Source organism: Nymphalis io, chromosome 9, assembly GCF_905147045.1.
Source record: "Nymphalis io chromosome 9, ilAglIoxx1.1, whole genome shotgun sequence".
Lineage (NCBI taxonomy): Eukaryota > Metazoa > Arthropoda > Insecta > Lepidoptera > Nymphalidae > Nymphalis > Nymphalis io.
Genome location: NC_065896.1, coordinates 9,887,702 through 9,904,741, shown reverse-complemented (window position 1 = coordinate 9,904,741; position 17,040 = coordinate 9,887,702). Strand labels below are relative to the sequence as shown.

Here is a 17,040-nt window from a genome sequence, read left to right as displayed (position 1 = left end):
TTACACTGGCTCACTCACCCTTCAAACCGGAACACAACAATATCAAGTACTACTGTTTTGCGGTAGAATATCTGATGAGCGGGCGGTACCTACCCAGATGAGCTTGCACAAAGCCCTACCACCAGTAAATATTAAGATTTGTTATATGTATCGAACAGAACACTACCGATTTTTAAAATAATTTGTAGGTCACTAGATGCTACCCGACTTGCGTTACAATCTTTAAAAGTTTTGTTAACAACATTTTTGATACGAATTGTACAATATTGTACTTTAATAGTTATATATAAAAGCTTAAATTTAATATGGATCACAAGTTGAACGCGTAGAATACGAAAACAACAACACATTTGTTTTTTTTTTTATGTATAAAAGAAGTTATGTATATTTTGTCCTAATTAATGAAGTTACAAAGTATCTTGATCGAAAAGTTATACAGGTACATGTAAAGCATTAAATAAAAATTATTTGTAATCAAATGCTTAATATTCAACGAAAGCAATATAGAAATTTTGGTTTTGTTTTTATGTTCAGTAATGCTAAGGTGTTCGTGATGTGAGTTATACCGATTTCCTTGATATCGCCTCTAATGATCGCCGCTAGTATTTTATTACCCCAAAACCTTTAAGTTGGAAAATTGTAAATTTTTCGTGACAGTAAAGCATGAAAAACGGCATCCAATTACCATATTTAACGCTCGCTCGTTGCAATTTCATTCACATTTAATTATGATTCCAATAATGCATTAACTCCGTTAAAACGGGTATAAATAGTGTTGCTATTTGCTGTATTGATAACCATTTGCTATATTGATAAACATTTATATATGTATTGACTTTTTTTATCAATTTCCCAAAGATAACGCAACTAGCTTAGCTTTACAAGGTCGAACGATACGACCTGGTAAGCAAAATAATCGAAATTGCGTGCTCTAGTTCCACACGAAATACCTTGTGTCTGTTGTCTTCAAAAGTGGCATAAATATTCAGAATCATTACGGTAAACGAACGTGCAAAATCAGTGAGGGTACCTATTCATGTGGCGTGCAGTTCGATCGTGGTGAAGCAAGGCGCGGAGGAAACGTCAGAAAAATCGAATTTCCATGCCGGCAGTCGAGGCTGAGGCGGCGCGGCGCGAGCACCGCGCACACAGCGCCCGCGCGCGCCCGACTGCCCAACAGTGCACCACGTCGTGTTCGCTCGGCACAACCTTCCAAATTTAAAAATATTGGAAATTCGCGCGTCAACGATAAAAAATATTTCGAAGTTAAACCGGCCAGTGATCAGTGTTAATTGTTTTTAATGTTATCGGTGGGCTAATTAACGGATTATGGGTTTGGCAACGGCTGTCCCGATCACGGGCCAGCTTGTCGCCCTACCACATAAATTCGTATTTTTTTCTATTAAAAGGTGACGTCATTGACGCGGCAAACTTTCGATCGCTTATGAAATTGTTTAATCATAACTTCATAACTTCGAACATACTTTTAACAAAGAATCAACTTGCACTGTCTCACTTCATTGTTTTTTAACCGCAGCAGTTTAATACCTTTATGAAATATAAAAAAATAGTTATAAATATTTTTAATTATGTTAGTATATTGTGTAAATAAATAAAATAGCAATACAATAAATCTTCAATGTATCTCAAATCAAAATAAAGTACAATGATAAGAGCAGAGATGGCAATAAATTTTTGTTAACGATAAAGTATATCGACATAAGATGTAACATTTCCTCCCGTCCTAAATTATTGTCCAATGGCCATTTTGTTGATAACATACTTTATATAAGTGAATTTATTGAAACAAAGTAAAACAGACCGTGTCATAATTTATAATTAAGTTAATCACATTAAAGTTAATTAAACTTTGACCTTCATCGGTCATGTGCTACAAGTTTGAGCAAAAGCATGTTCAAATAATGGTTGTCTAAAAATTAAAAACATAAATGTGTAACTTTTTTTAATAACGAAATGACACCGACGTCATATTTTATAATATATTTTTTAAATATTAAGTTTTTTTTACGGTGTTGACTAAATTAATTGTGAATATAAAATTTTCCGATATGAGTCGTGTATCAGTAATTTATTAATCAACATCAGTCGGATCTCGTTAGCTAAAGTAAATTTATCAATGATCAGTCAATATTATATTAGTATTTAATGAAATGACAGATTAATATGAACAGCTTTAATGGCAATAATTTAAAAAATATATATAGTTGTGTATTTTTTATATTATTAAGCGATAATCTTTAGATGTGAATGTTTTATTTACATTGCGGGTAATTGTAAAATTAAAAACAAAAAGCAATAAAAATGTTTGATATAATCTGTAGGACTTATTTTGGTATAATAACAACTAACTTTGTCGCATATTTGTTGTGTATTCGGTGACTTTTACAAGGTCGAAAGTATTTGGTATAATTATGTACTTAGGTCGTTCCTCTTCCAATTCATGCTAAGGGCCAACGCCAAGCTATTGAGATTGGATTAGGATCGATTAGCAATTCCAGCAGTCAAATGCGAAGGTGAAATGTATAGGAACCTACATTTTCTTATTTGTGAATATAAGGGATTGACGTCAGTCAGCAAGAAAATAGTCATAGTGCTATGTCAGAAACAAAGGATTGTGTTGTGAGTCCACTGTGATTATGTGTTAAGGGACGATGTGTAACATGTAAGTTTGTTTTTTATTACTAAAATAATTTTTTTGCTTCTTTAACTATACACTAACTTAAATCGGCACTTAAATATAAAAACTTAATATAAAAATGACTTTTTTAAATAATTGAGTTTAGAAATTCACTACGTACTGAAGATAATAGTTATACCGTTCAATATGAATAATTCAGAAATTAACGATTCGACTTCGATAGTGTATTCATCATTTAAAAAAAAATATATTATAAAGTTCCGTTCGTTATGAGTATTTTGTCACATATCAGCTATGAGAAGCGAAAAAATCGTTTCAGAACATATATTTCTAACACCTATACAATCACATATTGAATGCAATATGCGATTTATTGTTCAAAATCACTAGAACCCTTCTATACATTTAATATATATTTTAAACACAATCTCTATGCTCTTTATTATTCAACCTTGTTGGTCTAGTGGCTAGATTGTACAGCCGCAGACTACCGGCTCGACTACCGTTTTAAAGCCGGGGTCGGGCCATTATTTGGTTTTTATTAAGGGTGTAAGATTAGATTGAACGCTATAGTCGAAATCTTTAAATAAAACACTGTTATTATTTGTTATAAAAAATGCTATCAACTATAATTTCTCTCAAAACGCATGAAATAAACTATTAGTTGAATATTGAGAGGTCGATACTAACTACACAGACTTTTGTTTGAATAGAAGAGTGAAACATCAGATTGAAAAGCATTATTTACAAGGTGAGTAAATACGACTACAAAATGACTAGAACAAACGGTTCACAGATTGAAAACGTGTTTTAAGGCAAAAAATCGCTTTTATTTTATTTGCCGCGCTGGAGCCTAAAACGTTCCAGCTTTGTTTGCCGGTGACAGCGCTGCATCACACATTCTGCAACCTGATTTAGTCATGTTCTTACTATTATTTTCACATTTTCAAAGTCAAACTGCATTGCTCTGAATCTGATTTCTGTCGTGAAGCGTTTGTATGACATAAGGAAGTTAAAGTATGATGGACAACTTTGATTTATTGTGTTGTTTCTCTTTATGAAAACATTTTTATGCTTTTAATAAATGTAAACACGTCATTGTATATGGTCTGGCTGTATACGTATCGCGATCGAGGGCAAAACTTGAAAAAATATATGGGCGTTTTCAGTGTTACAAGTTTGACAACTTCAAAAACGTAATGAACACAATCATATGTTTAAGCGTTCTCAAAAGAACAATACTTGAAATAAGTCCATTGAATAAATTTTCAAATTAAGGGATTGAGAATTCGAAGACTCATGTTATACAGTTAATATTTGGCGTTGATACGCAGTCAGACAGAATATTGCCTTTTAAAAACATGTCGCTAATATTTTGTATTCCAAATTAATTTGAGGTTGATGAACTATCCATTAATAAGTAAACAAAATATGCTTTAGTAAACTTATATGGTAAGAAATTAATTGCTTACTGACTATCCAATGTTATAAAAATACAAAACTATAACAAGCGTTCAACTAAAAATAAACTTCGTACGAAGCGGGCAAGATTAAATTGGTTAGTTATTACCATAAGTGGTTATTCTTCTAACGTTATTATAGTTCTGATTATTATTTATCATAATATGTATTAGATTATTTTATTATATTAGCTGCCCGTCGCTAGAGGACATACAAACAAATATTTATTTATATTTATATAGATTATATGTAGTTGTTACAAGCGAATTTGTTAATGTGAAAATATTACTTTTATTATGATGTAAATTTTATATACTAATAACTTTCATACATTATAATATCATCATTTATACCATCTTAATGGTAAATGGTGGTCTTTTATAGACATTTTTAATCTCTCTAGGTTTATATGTTCGACCGTTATAATCTCATCACTTCCAAAACCGATTTAATAAAATATTTTTATGTTTAATAGCTTGTTTACTGAAAAAGGTTATTACATTTTTTTATTGTTTCGGTTGGGAGACATTTATAAGATAACCTGAGGGAAAACCAGAGTATGTGGGATTCTAACCCACTATAGCTACAATGGATGGTCCTCAGCACGGATAAACCTCTACTAATATTACGAATAAGTAAGTGTGTGTTTGTTTATCGTTCTTTGATTCAGCAACCGAATAATGTGGTTTTTGTCAAGTGTGGTTTTTAGTCACTGGTAGAAACGTGTAGACGACCACCGGTTACTCATCACTTAGCATAAAAGCCTACTGCCTCACATCGATACAGCATACCGTTGTGTTCCTATTTGAAATAAAAATAAGCCATACATTGTAAATAAAAACTAAAATCCTACAGTTGGTGGTCCATTCGCTGCTTAAAGAATAATTTTATTGAATATATATTTTATAAACGTAATTCATTATGTCCACAAACTGTCTCACCCGTTTCTCATTGTGTTTCGATTTTTCTATTGATGATAAGATTTTTCACGGTTACGTATCATTTGTAGTCTAAATTAGTTTATAAATGTACATAACCGAAGCACTAAATTAGTGTTTAATTAATATCTTAATTATAACTTATAAATATTAACGTTTTTGTTCGCGTTTTGCGGTTGACGACCCAAATTTATACTTCTTACAGTGCCAATGATTATTGGTTTGGCGACCAAAGTCAGCTATCCTGATTCGCTTGTTACTTTCCTATAAATTTATAAAAGTTTACTTAAATATGATACTTGAAAGCAATGTTTATATTTGTAAATAAAGTGTCAAATTTAACATAATTATTGGTAACATGAACAAAATTACAGCCATCCAACTAGAATTAACTTTAATTTTTAATTAAATTCGATTTAAATGTTTTCATTAACTATTGACAAACCGATTGAACTACAAAGCGATTATTAATCTGTATTCTGCGGTCTAGTTAAAAATATTGACTTTTCATGAATCGAAACCGTTTAAATAAATAAATAACTTCACATTTAAACTGATTATTTGTTAATAACGATATTAATATTATTATTTATTAACATTGTTAAGCTGTGTTTATTGCGGTTGTTTGACTAAGAAAAAAATATTCGATTTTCAAAAATGTGTCAGTTCTTTTTTTTTAAATTACATACACTATAAGTCGTGTTCCTATGATAGTATATATATTTATTTAAATAGTTCAGATTTATATATTTATTTAAATAATCACAACTCACAGTCAATTCATATAAATGGCACACCTATTCATTGTATTTAAACAATTTATTATTCATTAATAGATTTTAGTGGCGCTATAAAAAGTTCACTTTGTACACAAAACTCCACTTGCTTTTTGCCTCAGTGGAAGGAATCCGGCAATTAAAACGTGGAACGTTTTTAACCCTGGTATGTTCATAAATAAACATTTTTTCATTTGCATATTTTATGTGTAATGGTATTTTTAATGCTATAATTTCTATTTTAGTCGCCTGTTTATATTTAAAATATTATTGATATAATTCTTTTCTTCTTTATAATACAAGTTTTTTCATAAACAGTATATTCATAGTTTTTATTACATTATTTTCTTCTAAAATTGACTTCGACTTTTTGAGTCTAAGGCACAGATTTGAATCAATATACAATCAATAAAAATAAATACATAAAATAAATATAAATGTTTAGTAAAAGTTTTATAATTATTCTTATTATATATTTACCTCTTGTCTATAAGAAAATATAAGAGGCTCTAAAAAATTACAGTTTTGTTAGTACGATGTTTGACGAACACTCACCTGTGCTTGTTTCTGTGGAGCATAAAGTTACTTGAAAACCCCCTACACATTATGCTACACATATTTAAAGTAAAAGTAACAGTTCAATTTAAGGAGAGGGTTAAAGTAAAATTCAGGTAAAATTAAAATGATTAAATTTACTGATATTAATCCAGATTGTTGTACCTAGTCTCTAAATTAAATTTGTCGGCACTGAAAATGTTAAACTATTTTACACACATGTAATTATTAGTATATATATATATATATATATATATATAAGTGCAGTATTATAATTTGTATATGTTAAGTATAATATATTCATTTATAGTTCATATATATTTATATATGACGTTACACTGACCTATTTGATTTTTACACATGAAAACAACATATCAATTCGCTTGGCATTAAAATATTAACTAGATACCAAAATAAACAACTAAGCAAAACGAATGGCTATTCTTTGCGGTTTCTGTTTTGGGGTGTTCGTTTGCTTTTAGTCACACTTACATAGTGATAGTAATTATGAAATCGAATGATTTTGTCGAAGAAATATAAGTTAATATACATTTTTTATGAACTCTACAGAATTATAAAAATGGCAGACTTCAATTCAAAAATAAATAGTCATTAGATTTTCTAAGATAAATAACAAAACTTATACAACTTATGTAATATAAAGAATATCATAGGAAAGATGAAATTCAGGACTATTTCGTTATATATAGTTTTGAGGGCCTCGAATGCAAAGATGAAGTTTGAATTCGAATTTAGCGATCCATGCGAGGGTTGGATGGAATAGTGATTATAGAAGAATTGTTACATTTTTATTAAACGTACGAACTATTGAAAACCGACCCAGCCAGCTCGGTTTATTTCACAACTTTAATACAAATCCTATTGAATAGGTTCGCGGGGTAGCCAAGCGGCGATCTGCCATTAATATTTCTATAGCTCTGTAAGCTTGCTTTGCTCCTCTTTTTCAATTTTAATATTAAATCAGAGTAAAAGTAGCGGCTATCAACAAATGTGGTACGCTTCTACTTTCAAATATTTTTGAAGACACAAATTGTTTATCTCGTTTAATAGAATAAAATAGAATCGTTTTTAATATTTTTTTCAATTTACTCTGACTATCTTTATCAACCGTGTAAGATAGCGTGGTGAAGTAATAACCAATACTTCCTTTCTAGGAGGGGGGGGGGGCTTTTCCTAGTAGAAATTCATTTATAGGCTGTTACTTTATTTCTATTTTCTTACTAATAGTTATACAACTATGCGCTCTACTTGCGCTTCGTGACTTGGGAAGCACATAAAGCTGTTAGTCATGCGCCTGATCTGTTTTAATGCAGCGAAACAATAGAGAGAGCACTTTACTTCACACTTGTACACTGTAACATCTTCGCTGCTAGTGTCAATCGAGAATGATCGCCGTGGACAAAATTTAATCGAACTGGAATTTTCTGTGTGCTTTCATATGGGGTTATAATATAGTTGAATTAAAGTAACATATTCTTCATTGTCAATCTCATCAGGTTTCTGTTCAAACTTAATAAAACTATACGTCTCAAAATTAAACAAAACTAAACTAACTACGCTAAAATTAAATTAAACTAAGCAAATCAATAACCAAGCATTTTTTCCTATATTAAATTTTACAAATACTTAATCTTTCATTATCCGTAGTAAAACAGAAACGAGTCGTTTTCTAAAGTACAAGTATTATAAAACAACACAAGCAATTTTTAAATCGCTAAATAGCTCAGGTAAAAGTAAATAAACAGGCAGTGAAATGATATTTTTAATATGTTTATGTCTTTATACCGATAATAATATCTACAATGATTTGTTATTCATAGCAAAACCTATAAAGTGTATACATACATACATAAATATGATTGCGAGTGAGTAAGGTATTTACATAATTTTCGTAAAAATATATTAATAATATATGATACTCAAATTCACTTATTGAATATAAAATAAAAAAAGTATTGTGTCATTCATTTGTTTTACATAAATCATTTAAAATGTATTGATTATTATAATTTTATTATATTAATTAATTAGCACATATTCGAAGCAACTAAACCATAGCGTCATTTATTTATTAAATTATATATTAAATCATCAATCATCTCAGTATTTCTTTAAAGGTGTAAAAATTATACTCGATACTTAAAATTTCTTTTGTCCAACGATATCTGAGATAATAAAATACTGTTATCCATGAACTTTTCAACGTTCTAAATTTGGCTCTCAAGAACGGTCTCAGACTAGGCTTAGAGGTTTCTTCACGTGAAAACCCTTCAGGTTTGTAAGACAGGCCTTTATAAGTACGTTTCGGCCCTCAAAATGCCTCGCTCAGCACCTTTGGTTGGAGCCTTCTCCAATGCTTGTTCGATCGTCACTTGAAATCATTTAACCCAGTTTCGAGGGCACACCCTTAGCCTTCGACGCCCTTATTGTTCGTATTAATTAAAATGTTACATGTAATATAAAATAATAGATAAGGGAAATTAATACAAATTGTTTATTTTTTTATAAATATAGTAAAGAAGTATGAATCAATAAAATATTCGTTTGAAAATTTTGAAAACGTTGTACGTCATCAATGCATTTGTAACTTACAAATGTACGCCGGAAAACAATGAGTTTCATCAATTTTAGTCATCAATTTAAATTTATAAAGTTGTATTTCTCATTAATTTATTAAATCAGGTTCAGAAAAATCACACTAATATTTATAAAAATCACGCGCATTGATTAAACATGATTTCGTAGCCCCTTTGCTACGTCGTAGGTTCATCGTAGCACAGCTACGGCAGTGCCGCGTCACGCAATTTCTTTATTATAAATGATTTTTCTATGCAAATTAATGTTTTGTATGTATTTAATGATGTCATAAAAAATCACACAACTTTTATTTCTATCAAAATACCTTCCCACGAACACATATAATAACATATAATTTTGCCTCATATGTAAATAAAAGTATGTTTTCTTGTCTGTCTAATTTGCGTGAATTTCAGAACCTTAGGTTTGAATTCAGCTAGATTGTGTATAATCTTTTTTTTTGTAAGATATGTCAACCATTGCTTACATAGCCAATGCGCCACCAACCTTGGGACCTAAGATTTTATGTCCCTTGTGCCTGTAATTACACTGACTCACTCACCCTTCAAACTGGAACACAACAATACCAAGTACTGCTGTTTTGCGGTAGAATATCTGATGAGTGGGTGGTACCTACCCAGATGAGGTTGCACAAAGCCCTACAAATGTAGATTATATACAATATACAAAAATGTAATATACAAAAAACCTTCCACCAAGCAAAATAAAAGGTATCCGAAATTTTTATAAAAAAGTCCGTGATATTTAAATCAATATATATCTCTACTAAAAACAAATACTACCTTTTATATAAAATTTCTTCGAAATTGGTTTAACAGTCGTATAGGCAGTTGCATTTCTAATAGTGGTATATCATTGTTATACGTGACTACCAAAAACATCGTTACCGTTTTGACAATGAATCAAACCTTTCTATATATATATAATATACTGTATAGTGTACTTTATAAATCAAGCGTTGTAAAATGTTTATAACTATTCTTATCATAGTTACGACCTTTAAACGCATTAATAAAATAATTACTATGTTCCAGAAGTTACCATCAACTTGAACGCTATATAATATTCTGTTATCGGTCAATCTAAGTTTTTAACCTTTTGCTAGGTTTAAGGCTTTTAACTCAATTCTTAGGAAATTCAGAATCAATGGTAATATATTTGAATGGAACTTTAATTTATCGCGGTTATTTTAATATATTTTATATGTCAAATTTATTACTGTGTTTAACAAAAATCTTAAATATTAATCTTAAATTAAATCACCTTATCTCGTGGGTGTCGTAAGTACTAAGGGTGTAAGAGGTACTACTACTAAGAGAAATAGTTGAATTAAGCTCATCAGATGATACCGTGATCACCTAACGCTGCAAAAACATTTTGATGGCGGATAACAAACCCTCCAGCAAAAGGTTTTTCAAGAGGCAGGTGGCGCGTTGATCGTAAAATTCTGCCAAATCCGTTTGCGATGTTTTCACGTAAAAAATAGAGACAAAATAAAACTTTAAATTTATGCTACAGGTTCTCATATTTGATAAAACTATTTTTTTTTCTTTGAACCGTCGGTATATTGCCAACTTTATTTTGGTAAATATCTATTCCTTATAAAATACGAGTTCTATATTTTTAAACGCACTTTAAATATATTAAACACCAATTCTTACATTTATATTAATATATATATAATATTTTAAACAGGCAAACTTAATTTAAATATAGAATTAGATTGCAGTTTCATAATATGTAGTTGAAATATGAATATTTCGTCAAATCTTATGCGAAATGCCGAGATGGCCCAGTGGTAAGAACGCGTGAAACTTAACCGATGATTGTGGGTTCAAACCCGGGCAAGCACCACTGAATTTTCATGTGCTTAATTTGTGATTATAATTCATCTCGTGCTTTACGGTGAAGGAAAACATCGTGAGGAAACCTGCATGTGTCTAATTTCACTGAAATTCTGCCACATGTGTATTCTACCAACCCGCATTGGAGCAGCGTGGTGGAATAAGCTCCAAACCTTCTCCTCAAAAAGAGGAGAGGAGGTCTTTAGCCCAGCAGTGGGACATTCACAGGCTGTTGCGGTTGCGGTATGCGACTTGCGGGGATAACAATGATGACTATGTATTGCCTGTGCTTGGTTAAAGAGCTTTTTTTTTAAATTTCTTCACACGTATAAATTGATTATGTTGATGTTTATATATTACTTAAAATATATTCGTTTATTTTATATAATTTTTTTTTATTTATGTAATATATTACCTATTTTATTAATATGTTGTTTAAAGTTTAGCTTGATGATAAAACTATTACTACGTACGTCTCAGATTTGATTCTGTTTAAATTTATTTGTCTTTATGTAAATTGTTGAAGGTCGCCATTAATATCAAATACAGATAATATTGTTTTAGAATTTACAAACACATGTTCTAACTTCGTAAACTATGACATGGTTCCAATGAATTCCCAACAAGCTATACATAGGACGTTTGAAAACTTTGTCAAATTATATCTTTCACAATCCTCACAGGTCTTGTAGTTGGCAAACACGGAGAAGGCTGTAATAGTATTAATTCAGAGCGGCGTAGGCCCTCGGGTTTTGATCATTTATTCCATTAAACTTAACGCGATTCATGTTAAGAGGCATTTTATAATGGCTTCTCTGTTACCATTCAATGTAAAAGTAATTGCTTTTGAAAATTATATGAAAATTTAAATCTATACTTTCTTTTGAAGCGTAACATCTTCAGGTACGTTAGTATTACATACCCAGGACTTTGGGATCAGATATGTTATTAAGTATACAATTAATCTTTGCCATAACACTTTGTCATATTCAAAATCTTTAACAGCTATCTGTTTAATGAAGTTGTAAAATGACTATTCAAAAATGCAAATACAAAAGTCTATTACAAAAAGTAAATTTCGATATATAAGTATAAATAATACTCTAAATGACAGTACATATGTACCTATACATATATTTGGAGACGTTACACACAAGTCAAAGAACATGAATGACATTTGTGCAAAACGTTTGCTTGGGCGGCAGCGGGAATGATTCACATATTTAAATAAAGCTAAACTACACTCGAGTGATGTGAGCAAGCGGTATCACCATCAGGAAGTTTACTCATATCACAACCATTAATCTAATTAAAGGCAATGAAAATAATATTCAGATATTTTTCTTCGGTAATCAAATGTTGATAATTGACTTGGCGGTAAGGCTTTGTGCAAGCTGGTTTGTACCACCAACTCATCAGCTAATCAAACGCTAAATAGCTAAATACTTAATTTTATTCTTTTCCGGTTTGAAGGGTGAGTGAGCCAGTGTCACTACAGGCACAAGATATATAACATCTCAGTTCCCAAGGTTGGCGGTGCTTTGGCGATGTAACGTCTATGAGTGGTGTTGACATATTATTTAATAAAAAAAAAGTTGTTTACAAGCCTTGATAAGCATTGTAGTTCCAAATACGTTTCCAATACCTTGGAGTCTCGATGACATAAAATATTCATAAACAAGTAACAATCCTATCTATGTTCCAGCTTCGATCTAAACTGATTGTCTTTTAAATATTCATATAAGCCGTGATTGGAAGGCGAGTAACAACTAACTTTAAATGTGAATATTAAAAAGTTTAAAAACATTAATAATATTTACATACATATTCTTTTAGGACGTATGAATGTACAAAAGTTAATATATTTAATACAAATTTAAGAAAATATTTTTATACAATAGAAATTTTAATCCTGTCTGACTCCAAAATTGGTATTTCAATATATTAACCGATGCTTACATTGTCAATAAGCCTTCTACTATTAAGATCTTTCTAAGTAAACTAATAAATATTACAAATGCTGAAAGCATTGTTGCTTGTGAGTGTCATTAATAGTGTTGTTGAAATTATTTACACAAAATAGATACTGTAGAAAGTAAAGTTAAATTCATATATGTTAAGTTTATATGGAGTGAATAAATAGATGTAAAAAAATTTATAAATCTAGTTTTAAAATAGACTAGGCAACAGAACAAGGCTTAAATAATAATTTAAAAAAAAAACACAAAAAAATTTAATTATGCAAAAGCAAAAAGAATTATATGTTACTAAAAATTGCTGAAAATAAAAACTTGTGTAAAATTAATTCATCTAATTAAAAAAAGGATTATTTATAATGATGTTAATACACTCGTAGCTTAAGTAGAGCACGCTAAACTGAAACTCAAAATTTGCTTCGCTAGATAAGCTTTTGCAAGCTCTTATGACTTGTCGAAAACTCGCAGACTCGAAACGTCGACAACGCTAAGAACCGGCAAATATATGACTAGGTTTTAATTTATAACTATCAAGAGACCACGGTTTTGTTTTATTCTAACCTCAAAACTTTTGCAATTAAAACGGAACTCCTTAATTATAATTGCATAAAATAAAATTTATAATAATAATAACCTATTATGAACGAATCCTTAGTTGTAATTACTTTCATTTAAATCAAATAATTTTATTTATTTTTTTATTAAATTAAATTTATTTATCTTTTATTTAATTTAAATATAATGTGTATCGTATACACCATTATTTATGTTAGTGCTAATAATTTTTAGTATTACTCGGATTAATTGATGGAAATTAAACCAATAATTGGTTTATAATTTCCTGAAGTCGGCTTGAACGTCACGTGATTAAGAGCTAAAATATATACTGAAGAACGATTATTATACTAATCCAGTAGATAAATAATAATAATAATAGCCTGGGATATTTTTCACACACGGCCATCTGATCCAAAATAAAGCTTGTACAAAGCTTGTGCTATGGAAACCAGACAACTAATATACTACATATACTACTTTTCTTTTGTAAATACATATTTATATAGGTAATTACACCCAGACTTAGGACAAACGGACATTTTCAGGCACACAAATGTCTGTCCTCGGTGGGAATCAAACCCACAACCTTCGGCGTAAAAGGCAAGTATCTACCAACCACGCCAGCCATCATAACGTTCTAACATACTGTTAATTATTTCTTATAATAATTAACACTGTTCTTTATCGTTAATTTTTCACTGTATTTTTAACTACAAACCATCACTACAAAATATGGATCGAATGTATACATAATTACTCATTTATTATTCAATTGCATGATAACAAATGACGATGCCACGGAATGTTATTGATATTGCAATTTAAATTGGCCTATATTGGATAACAAGGTCGATTTAAAAAAGAGTCCGCTGCAACGGGTCACCCTTCCGATGTGAAACGTCAAAATTTATGGGTATAATTTTTTTTTTATAATTGAAGAAAACCAATAAATATCGCGTAAAATAAAAAAAAGTTTCGTTATTATATTTGACGGGCCGGTTGGCGTGGTTGGTAGATACTTGCCTTTCACGCCGAAGGTTCGATTCCCACCCAGGACAGACATTTGTGTGCATGAACATATCTGTTTGTCCTTTTTTTTTTACGCTGGAAAAACGCATTACGCGTTTCCTCCACGGGAGCAGTGGGCGGGGTATGTGGGGCTCGCCGATGTCCGAGGCGCCGAGTGCATCCCGAACAACGGAATACCCACTGAAAAACCAGCGGTATCCTTTCCGTCATAACGAGGAGCGCCACAGGATCGCTTGCGCATGCTACCGCGACGCTCTGACGGGCAGCCTGCGTATGAAGGCCTCCATTCTCTAGGGGGATTACCAGGGTACTGAGAATCCCCTAGTCCCGACGCCTATTGCGCCGGAGGGAGAAGGTGCGCATAACGCCTCATTCTTCTCCCCAGTCTTCTTCGGCGGAGCGGGTTTGCAGCGGCGTTCTCTCCCCGCTCCCGCTCCGCGGCCTCCTTCTGCGACATTAACATGTCTGTTTGTCCTGAGTCTGGGTGTAATTATCTATATAAGTATGTATTTACAAAATAAAAGTAGTATATGTATTATATCAGCTGTCTGGTTTCCAAAGTACAAGCAAGCTATGCTTAGTTTGGGATCAGATGGCCGTGTGTGAATAATGTCCCAGGATATTTATTTAACTATTCCTTTCCATTAAGTACTGTTTTTTTGTGTGCAATATTCACACTCACACTAAGTACGAACTAAGTATATAGTATACAAGCCGGCAAAGACAGCGTCATGACGTTTGACGTCACGGCATACGAGTCAATCTTACCCCCAAAGTGCGCCAATTGATGTTTCATATCAAAAACACATTCGCTGTAAGACTTGTACTAACCACTGGACGATAAATTTTAGTCGTTTCACGTAGATTTCTAAACTACTATCTATAAAATATTCTCTATCTATTAAAATTATTGCTTGTTTTCGTTCGTATTCTATGCGTTAATATCATTCATCCGATCTTCTCGTAGGTGAACTTTATACAGTTGTTGTTGAAACTTGCGCGAAGTTTTTGGCATCATTGTATAATTGGTGGCGTGTGAGTCTTATTGGATTTATTTTATAACAACATTTATTTTTATATGAAATAGAATGCTGGACATGCAAATGGGCCACCTTGGATGGTAAGTTGTCACCACCACCCATAAATGTTAAGATGTTATATGCCTTGTGCCTATGGTTACACTGGCTCACTCACCCTTCAAATCATGCAAAGTTTGAAGTTTGTAAATGTAATTAGTAATCTTCCGTGAGTTATATTTGTTTGACCCACGAATATTTGGTCATCTGTTTTATACGGTAACTTAGAAATACATCCTACAAAAGGTTAATATATTTTTTTTATTTGCTAAGCTTTTAATATACTAACCTCCAGTTTTTGAAATCTTCCCTAAAACATTATTATGGCCATTGTTCCTTATTATATTTTTTGTATATTTTATAATGTTCTTGTATTAGATGACTTTTTAAAATAAATGAGTTTTTTCCGACATGAATTATAAATAAAAATAAAGCACGTTAAATTCAGTAGTGCTTGACCAGTTTTGTACCTTCGATTTTCTATTATAAACCACGCGTTCAATACAATAGATCATCGTCACTCTTAAAAAAATTAATTATATTATATTAAATACAAATACAGGTATATACTATAATATTCACTATGTAGCGTACTTTGAAGAAATTTTAAGCGTTTTATTAAAAAAAAGTGAATGTGAAAAATCATTTTCTTTTAAGCTATTGCCGGTGGTTTTAAAACTCATGAGTGTAAAGCGCTTTAAGCTTTAGTTTCCGTATACGAGAAGTGCGCTAGTTCTCATTAGGATAGTCCGGCTGAAGAATGGTCTGGCTCGTTAACGTTACTCATTAAAATATACTTTTACTTAGACTTTGCAAGGAGGCTATTAATAATGTAAATAAAACAAATTGTATTTTGACCTTACGGGAATAGACATTCATCATTTATATGCATTTAAATATCGAAAAAGCATGCAGAGTAAGTTTGTTTTAATTTAATTATAATATCATTTACGCTTGCTAATAAATAGCTATGACTTTAAGTTTGAAGTAATAATTAAGATAAATGTTACATGTATGCATTCTAATTATGGAGTTTAGTTATTGCAAAAATATGAAATTACTTATTTTTATAATAATGTTCTTCTGACGATTTCGGATACGTTGGCCAATCTCAAGAGAGATTTGATTAAGAGAGCAATATTATTGTGCACAAATGTGTGCATCCTCTATCCTCTCACTCTTAATAAATCCGGCAAGACCGGAAAGAGTTCAGGCGCAGAATCTTTGGCTTTACGTGCTTTTCGAAGCAGGGGAACATTCCCCGCTTCCAACTTTCAGACTCCCGTTTTTTTTTAATTAATGAAATATAAACTTTGATAAATCGATTTTTATAAGTTTGTATCGTATGTAATAATTAATTATTTCAATCTGTCACTTTAATCGATGTCATGTTATCATAAAAAGAAAATAAACACTAAATGTTTATTTTCTTTTAAGCGATTAAAAAAGCGAAAATAAACTTAGTTTCGTAATCACTTACTTTACTTTCACTATATTAGTTATAAAAAACTAACCTTAGTTATTTTTTAATCCCTTGCATAAATATAAA

General features: G+C 31.0%; 1 protein-coding gene across 4 annotated transcripts in view; it reads left to right on the top strand.

Annotated features, from left to right (window-relative positions):
• The first annotated feature begins 1,128 nt into the window (after positions 1 to 1,128).
• The window catches only part of LOC126770613 (uncharacterized), a 67,965-nt gene continuing 52,053 nt past the window's right edge, over positions 1,129 to 17,040 (top strand). For 2 of the 4 annotated variants that reach the window (XM_050490097.1, XM_050490096.1), the window contains exon 1: positions 1,129 to 1,310. The gene's annotated coding sequence lies outside the window, so the exon portion shown is untranslated. Of the gene's footprint in view, positions 1,311 to 2,442; positions 2,684 to 17,040 lie in introns of those variants that run through there. The other 2 variants (XM_050490098.1, XM_050490099.1) reach the window with 2 other exon arrangements.